The following is an 8,066-nucleotide window of genomic DNA, read 5'->3' as shown; positions in this document are numbered from 1 at the left end:
ATTCATTAACTTACTGTGGTGAAAAACTGTCCCTCCATCAGGTTAATTTTATTTTCGAACTAGAAGAATCCCAGGATCCAGTTGTTCATTTATAATTCAGCACTAAGCTAAAGAAATGGGAGCAGAAAATGCACAGTTGTAAATCACGCGAGCAGCCACAGAACAACATAAAGCCGAGCAGCCATTTTAGGTCTTGGGTTGCTTTATGCCCTTTCCACATAATGAAGCCTGTTAAACAAATCCTTATGGGAATCATTCCTAAGGTTTGCGTTTTGTACATGAAATTCCAAGTACAAGAGATTAATTTTGCAAACTGAATAGCTTGAGTTCTGTAAAAATTAGTTCAAGGCACTTTTTTTTTTTTTTTTAAAGGCTTCTCGCTTTCTAGGTGTAACAATAGTATTATCCTTTTAATAAAATGTAAACCCATTCTCCCTGGAAAAAAAAGAAAGAGATTTCAGTGGGATTATTTCAGTCAGAAGGAATAATGTTGGCAAACACAATTCCTGGTGTATTTTATTCAGAAAGATTCCTAGATAGCTAGATACATGGACTGCATCCTACCTTCTCCTCTGTAACAGAAACCTCTGAAAGAAACAAACTGCTGCCATTTCATTTCAGTCTTCAAAGTGAAGCCCGAGCAGTGGAGTAGAGGCTCTACCTGGTAAACGTGTAATTCTAGCCCACTTTTTTTCCTAATGCTTTGCTGATGAATTTACCACTCTTTCTCTTCCCAAAATTTGCTTGTGGATAGATGTATTATTTTTCTCAGTGAGAAATAAACCAGGTGTCCATTCAACCCAAAGGCTGTGCATTCATTATTTCTATTTAAGTCAATTAGAATGGTGCAGATGCCTCTTCTATTTGATGATTTGCTTCCAGAGAAAGATTAGAGAATTAATTAAAATACACAATCTAATTGACCTGAAATCATAAGATTTTGTTTCTAGGAAACAACTTATGAATACAGATGAATCTAAAGTTGTGCATTTATAGCTAAGTATAGAACCTATCATTTCAAGCTGCTCCACCAAAGTTTGAGCGTGAGATTAGTTTTCAGACGGCGAGTCTAATTTAATTTCAGAATGGAGAGTACAGCTTAAGATTCCCAACACCCAGAGACCTTGGTGGGGGCGTGGGGGGGGGAAACATGTGATTTTGGTTTCAGTTAATTTTAGATTTATTTCTGTTTATGAGATGAGTTGTCTATTTCTAAAGTGTTTTCATTTTGGCAGACTCCTCAAATGAAAGGCTTATTTCGAGACGTTTCCTATTGAGTAACTGGTGTTGCTGCTGCTGAGAGGCAAAGGAAGACACACAATGCTGAAGGGAACGTATGGCAGTGTCATGGTAATGACAGGCATGAAACCAAAGACTGCCAATATCTTTCCTTCCATCACAGAGGAGCTTAACAGGCAGCGCAGAGGGAGAGCACAGCATATAGCATTAGCAGATCTAGCCCTCCAACCTTTTGGGTGAGCTCTACCAGCCCATGTATTCTGAACACGGATTATGATTTGTGTTTCATGCGATCATTGCTTCTAACCCTTTCCTTTTCTTGTAAAAAGACTCACAGTCAGCTTTGCAAATCATCTGGTTTTGGAGAGCATAGGTGAACACAGCTGGGGTTAAACCATGACAGCAAGGATTCTTTATCATTTATTTCCACTGTGCTAAAGCCACCAGAAGCCAGCAAAGCAGAATTCTGCACGATACTCCCATTTGGACAAAGTGACAGTTAAGTGAAATAGCGGCAAAATTCTGTCTTTTGAGGTGAATATTCAAAAATCTTGGCATTTTGCTGAATTCTAGAAAACCACTGTTCCCAACTAAGCATTTGGTTCTGTCTTTGCCTCCTAACAACCACCGTTGTGGAATTACTCTGTAGTTTCTGCACCCATCTAAAGCTCTTATCCAATTTGACTGCTGTAATAGTAAATGCAATATTAAACAAAGGGTTTCTTTAAGTAACAACAGGAGAAGAGACAATAAAGATGCAATACTGGACAGTTCCGATGAATCTTCTTTTAATTGCCTTGTGGTTGTTCTGCTCTTACATTTGAGTCCTTTGAATACACTTAGACAAGCCTTGCCCTGGTTCTTACAGTCATCAGAACTCCCTCGTAGGGTTGCAGTAGCTGGATAGAAATCATTAAATGAGTGAGGTCAGCATCTCAGGAGAGTATGTCTGCAGAACTTGATAGGTAAAAACTAGGTTATGGGAAGTTCTTAGCTTTTGAGGAAAGCCTGTTGTAAAAGGTTTTAGCAAATGTACGTAGTAGGAACAGAAACACACATGTGGCTGCTAGAGAGCCCTCACAGAAACGAGTACAATGTGCAAAAGGTGATTGTCAGAGAATTTGGGGGAGAAATGCTTACGAAGCTGAGCTATTTTGTGACTTACAGCTAACCTCACAAAATTCTTAGAGGAACCAAATCTGCAAGGCAGTCTCTTGTGTGCTTATTTAGTGTAATTAATTAATGCATTTGAACTGCTTTTTTTGGTGCAAAGGCATCTTGATTACAGCATAACGTTCAGATGTAACTGATGTAGAAGGTCTTAATGTAAATGAAAATACACTCTGCTGTGTTTGAAACCAGAGGGAAGAGGAAATGCCCTGTTGTTAAGGCCACGTATGATGTGGGTCAGAGTCTCATCTGATTTGCATATGCTAAAGGTCCAACTCACAGAGAAAGCAACATGCTGAGATACTTGGGCAGCATATAAACCAGCATTACGTTGTCATGGGCGAGACCGTAATGCAAAGATAACGAGGATAATTTGCTTCTTTCTATGAATCACAAGATCCATTCCAGAATTTGCCTGAAAATACTACAAATGAAGAGCTTTGTGGAGTAAGGTCATTGACTGAGCTGTGCTTAAGCAGAGCTCCTGGGTCCAAGACCTTTTTACAGCCTGTACCAGGTTGACCTTCCTGAAAAAATCAGCCACTTTGGGCTTTCCTCAGTGATCCATATGCAAGCAGAGGCAAGAACACCTCTTTGTTAGTTAACACATAAGTGCAATCAATATTTGTTTACTAGAGTTGAAATTTCCTACACCTCCATGCAAGTCACAGATGACGATTCAAATGCTTTTAGTCTCATTCCGCTCAGGTTTGAAGGCATCACTTCTAGTCATGGTCTTTGACCTAATATGACCTGATTCACTTATGACATGTCCTTAGGATTCCGTTGGCTAGTTCATCTTCTGGGCTTTAGCTAGCTCCCCTCCCTTCCCAAGCATAGCCTGCAGCAGCTTCCAGCCTGCTCCGAGTCACCACATGCGTGGTCAACCCAAAAGAACCGTTAGAAGCAGGAATCCCTGCACTTTGGTGGGATGGGGGGCACATCTCTCCTTTCAGCTGTCCTCCAAATGCACCATCTATTCCAGATTGTGGAGAAGCAAGTGAAGTGAACAATGATTTTTGTCAAATGAACCTTGTAATATATCTTTTTTTAAAACTACTTTTGAGATGATTAAATGCTGATTAATTCCCACAGGGTTTTTTTAGTATTGTAACCTCACCACCTCTTTGCTAAAATAACACTTCTTTTCCTGCTCTTATTCTCAGCCATTGCTTCAAAGGAACACAGAAGGATTTCCCTTGCTGCCCAGTTTTAGGAAGAGGCTTGCAAATCTTGCATTGCATCTCATTCAGTTCTGCATTTTTCACCCTATCAGTCACCTCTTGTGGAAAGGGACAGACTTCTCATCTTTCTAGCATTTTTTGTCTGAGCTTGTTCTCTCACCACCACATCGGTTTGTGTTACTGACGATTTTATAAATACACCAACCCTATCAGGTGCTAATGGTTATAGTTGCTATCAGCTTAGGGTGGTTCTAACCCATGAACAGGTAAGAGATGGAAAGCTTTTTCTTTCTTTGCAGATATGCCAGTATCCTAGTTGGACGGTTGTTTTAATAACAATAATTTCAAACATTACGAAGCTGGCACTTGCCCTTCACTCACTGGTGTAGTCACAGCAGAATGAATGGTTCATTGTTGTAAGAGTCATTTCACTGCACAAAGCAACCTCTATTCACAATTAGGAGGTTAGAAATGTTCAGCCAGTCGTGACAATTAAATAAAATGATTGTCTGAGCATCCCTTAGGGTTATAAATCAGTCTGTCTTCTCACAATTGATGCTACCTGTTTTTTATCCACAGAATATTTTAGAGTGACAACAACCCTAGTGGAAATAGTGCCGTGAAAGGTGATTTCTGTTTCCATGTTCAAAGCAGTTGACTGCACCTGGAATAAAGACATTAGTTTTGTGCCCAGGACTAGAAAAGCTGGAGACAGCTTAGAACAAAGCTACAAAACGATAGTGGGGGCTTTTGAGAAACTGAGCTATGGGAACATCAACAAGTCTTGTTTAGTGACATAGAGCAGTTTATGTTTTAGGAATATATAGATGTCTGACAAAGCCCATGATAACATTTACAGCTATTTAGAAGAGAAAAATACATGGAAGGTAGAATATACCTAAGTATAGTAAGCCTAAGAGAAACAAGGAGAGTTTTACAAAGAAAAACTTCCCAGCAGTGAAATGTACTCCAGATAATATAAGGATGTTTTTTAAACAAAACTCTGAAAAAAGTCTAGTGAGAACATTTCTTCATTGTTTTTTTCTACCTCTATTTATTTATGTTCTCCAGAAGAGCAATGCTTTCTTACTAGCCGGTTCGACACCCCAGCATTCAGCAAGCATTTGAAAAAGTCTATATTCCTATGAAAACCTTTATTTTTTGAACATAGACTCTCCAGCAGTACTTTTTAATGAGCGGTGTGCTTGGAAAGCAGTCAGTTGACCATAGTATGCAAGTTCCTAACTGCACCATTGCCAGTCAGCGGCGAACAATCGGTATGAGTTGTTTAGAAAGAATTGTGACATAGGAAATAGGGTACAAGATGGTTCTGTTCTGTCTGAGGTTGGAAGGAGCAGGAGAAAATCCATCACTGTTTATGTGGTTGTATTTGTGAAACATGGGGGCTGAAGTAACAGAGGAAATGGAGAATGAATACTCATCAGAGAGAGTGATTATTGTTAGATACAGATCCCTAGTCCTGGAAGCGTGACTTAGGGCCAATTGCAAGGAATTCCTTCTCATTGATTTTATAGAACATATCTTAATTTTGAAATTGTTGCTAGCTAGTTATAGTAATAATAATGGCATGTGTTAGTGTTGTAATCTCTTAAGAGCTCATTTCTTCACGTCTTTTTATAGAAACATTAATTCATTTGGCAAACATTTTTGTGATGTTCTTTCTAAAATACTGAGGAAGAATATTTTTGCAACTGCTGCTTTGTATATTTTGGGTCTCATGCATGATTTATCACTTACTAAATTTGAAATCCAAATTATGGAGTTGGCTATAGCTATTGCCAGAAAGCAAGATCTGCAGTGCTGGAAAGGACTAAAGAGGTTATCATCATCTTACTAAGCTTCTACCTTTATTGGAACAATATTTGGATTGTAAGTGACTTCCAGCTTTGCAGTACACAGGTGCTCACTCACAATAGCAGAAGTGTTGTCATTCATCTATAATCAGGGCATTATTTTTACTGTAAGTTATTCCAACTTTGCAGTCAGTGGAAACTAACCAGCTATAGTAAAAGTGTTGTCATTCATCTATAACTGGGACAGTACTTCTATCGTAAGTTATTCCAACTTTGCAGTGAATGGAAACGAACCAGCAATAGTAAGCATGTTGTCAGTCATTTAAAATAGAATGGAAGAGAAAGGAGAAAGATGGTCAAAAGACAGAACATATTTGCAATGGAGTCAGAATAGAATATTCACAGGGTTTCACAACATGTTTTGCAGTTGTTTGGGGTTTGGGGCTATTGTGTCTATTGAAGATCAATTAAATCAGACATTTGGTACAGGCTTCCAGCTGAAAGGCTACACCACCTCCTTTGGCATCTGTCTACCTAAACTTGGACAGAACGAAGGGGTATATGTGAAGTGAACACAGTGTGGTAAAGTCAAATCACTGCCAGTGTTGGGGCCAAGAAGTAAGATGAGCAGTTGCTTGCAGAGCTCAATGTAGTTTCAGCTAGAATGTACCAAGTTAACTAATACCAGCTAACTAAGTATTTTAAAGCTAGCTCAGTTATGGAAGACTGAAGTGTAGACATCTCCTTAGAGTAATAGCTCTTTTAGGCAAGAAGCCTGTCCTTTTTTTATGCTACAAGTGCACTGTAGGCACTTAACAATTATTAATAATAAATAATTAATAATGGCCCAAATCCTTGGCTGTGGTTGTGGAACTTAAAACATAACTCATCTGGAGTTGTAAGATGGCTCAAAACAATCTTAACCAGATCCTGGGCCAGCTTTGTGCCTGGACTTTCCTCCAGCATAAGATAAAGCAGCAGAGTACAATTTGTTCTAAGACATTAGCAAGGGAGAGCAAGGAACATAATGAATAAATTTTATTGGTAATGCATAAGAAGAATGCAGGCTGGTGGCAAATAAGACCATTAGGGGATAAGAGTATAAAATTAGATGGAAAGAAAGAGATGAGATTGGTTTATCGCAGTGGTCCTAAATCAACATGTCATCTCAAAACCCACAAAAGTCAGCAACTGGGTGGAGGTGAATGAAAGACAAGGGTCGAAACAATAATCATAATTTAGCTAAGCATCAGAAAAGCATTTTTACACTTAATACACAATGCATCAATTTACACTTGATAGACAATACTTACACAAAAAAGAGACTTCAGCCCTCACTGAATAGCCTGCAGCACAATACTAAATTCTTTTAATGATAAATCCAGGGGAAAAAAGCAAACCATTTTTATTCAAGGAATTTTCACTTAAATATTTGAGTCTACTGGGAACAGGCTAAAGACACATACCATACTCCAGACTCATGTCTACAGAGGCTTGTGGTTAGGTTTGCTGATGCTATTTGAAGTATGAGGGGCACTATTAGGAACCTTGGTGGAAAGATGCACAGTGGAAAGCTTCAGCTGTTGTTTTCATTCCTCTTCAGAGGTGCTTGATGGAAGATCTATGAATTGTTTACTTGTGTAACAAGGAATAGGGTATGCTGGCAGGAAAACCGAGCTTCGCATTCAGGAATCAAAGGTCTGTGTTTGATAACAAAAAATTTGATTCCTTTCCTGGTGATGTTGTTTTGCCTTTTTTACAACAAAACAAAAATGTTATTCCACTAAGAAAAGACCTTGCTGGCTATTGTTGTGGTTATCTGCTGAGTCATGCCAATAATTGTTTGTTTTAGCATTCTTAAAGAATTGTAGAGATAGTTTGCTTCCCCTCCCACAGAAGCTGGTTGAGAAATGCTGCGTAATTTCATAAATAAAATAAAGCCAAAGAGTTCTTGGTTGAAAGCGTTTCCTTTAATGGTCTGCTATGCGACACTTCAGCAGTTGGCTGACTCATGGCAACCTGAAATTGAAAATGACTTGGAGGTGAGGGAAAGAAAGAAGAGGCCAGGAAGAGTTATACTAGCCAGCATATTTTAACTGTCTATAGAGTAGTCTGATCCTCACCTTGTTCAACTAACCATGACCTCATGGAATTGGTTCAGGTGTCAGCTCTGTGTCTGGTCGAGAGCAGAAGATGTATTTAGGAGATTAACGTAATCAGTGATAAGAATAATATATTAAATTACTTATTTCACTTCTGTGTTGATAATCTTAAATGCTAACAGCAGCACACTGTCTGAGGCATTTTCTTTTAGTCCACCATTTTTGGAAAGCCCTTCGCTACCGCCAGAGAGAAAGCTCCAGCTTTGCTTTTGCAATTCTCTCACTTCTATTACATAGTAAATTGTATTTTCTTTCTCTCACTTCCATTATATAGTAAATTGCATTTTCTTTCTATAGTAGTTCTATGGAAAATTATCCAAACAAGTGAAATAAAAAATCTTTTCCTACATAGTCGAAAACCAGACTCTAGACACATTAAGTAAAAAGAACAATAACCTTCAAAAAACCAAAACCATCAGAAAAACCCACTTCCCCCGCTCCAGAAACCTCTCCAACTGTGTATCCTGCATTATGCTATTTGCAGATCATCAGAGAAG

This window comes from Falco cherrug, chromosome 13 (assembly GCF_023634085.1).
Source record: "Falco cherrug isolate bFalChe1 chromosome 13, bFalChe1.pri, whole genome shotgun sequence".
Classification (NCBI taxonomy): domain Eukaryota; kingdom Metazoa; phylum Chordata; class Aves; order Falconiformes; family Falconidae; genus Falco; species Falco cherrug.
Note: the sequence above shows the minus strand (reverse complement) of the source record.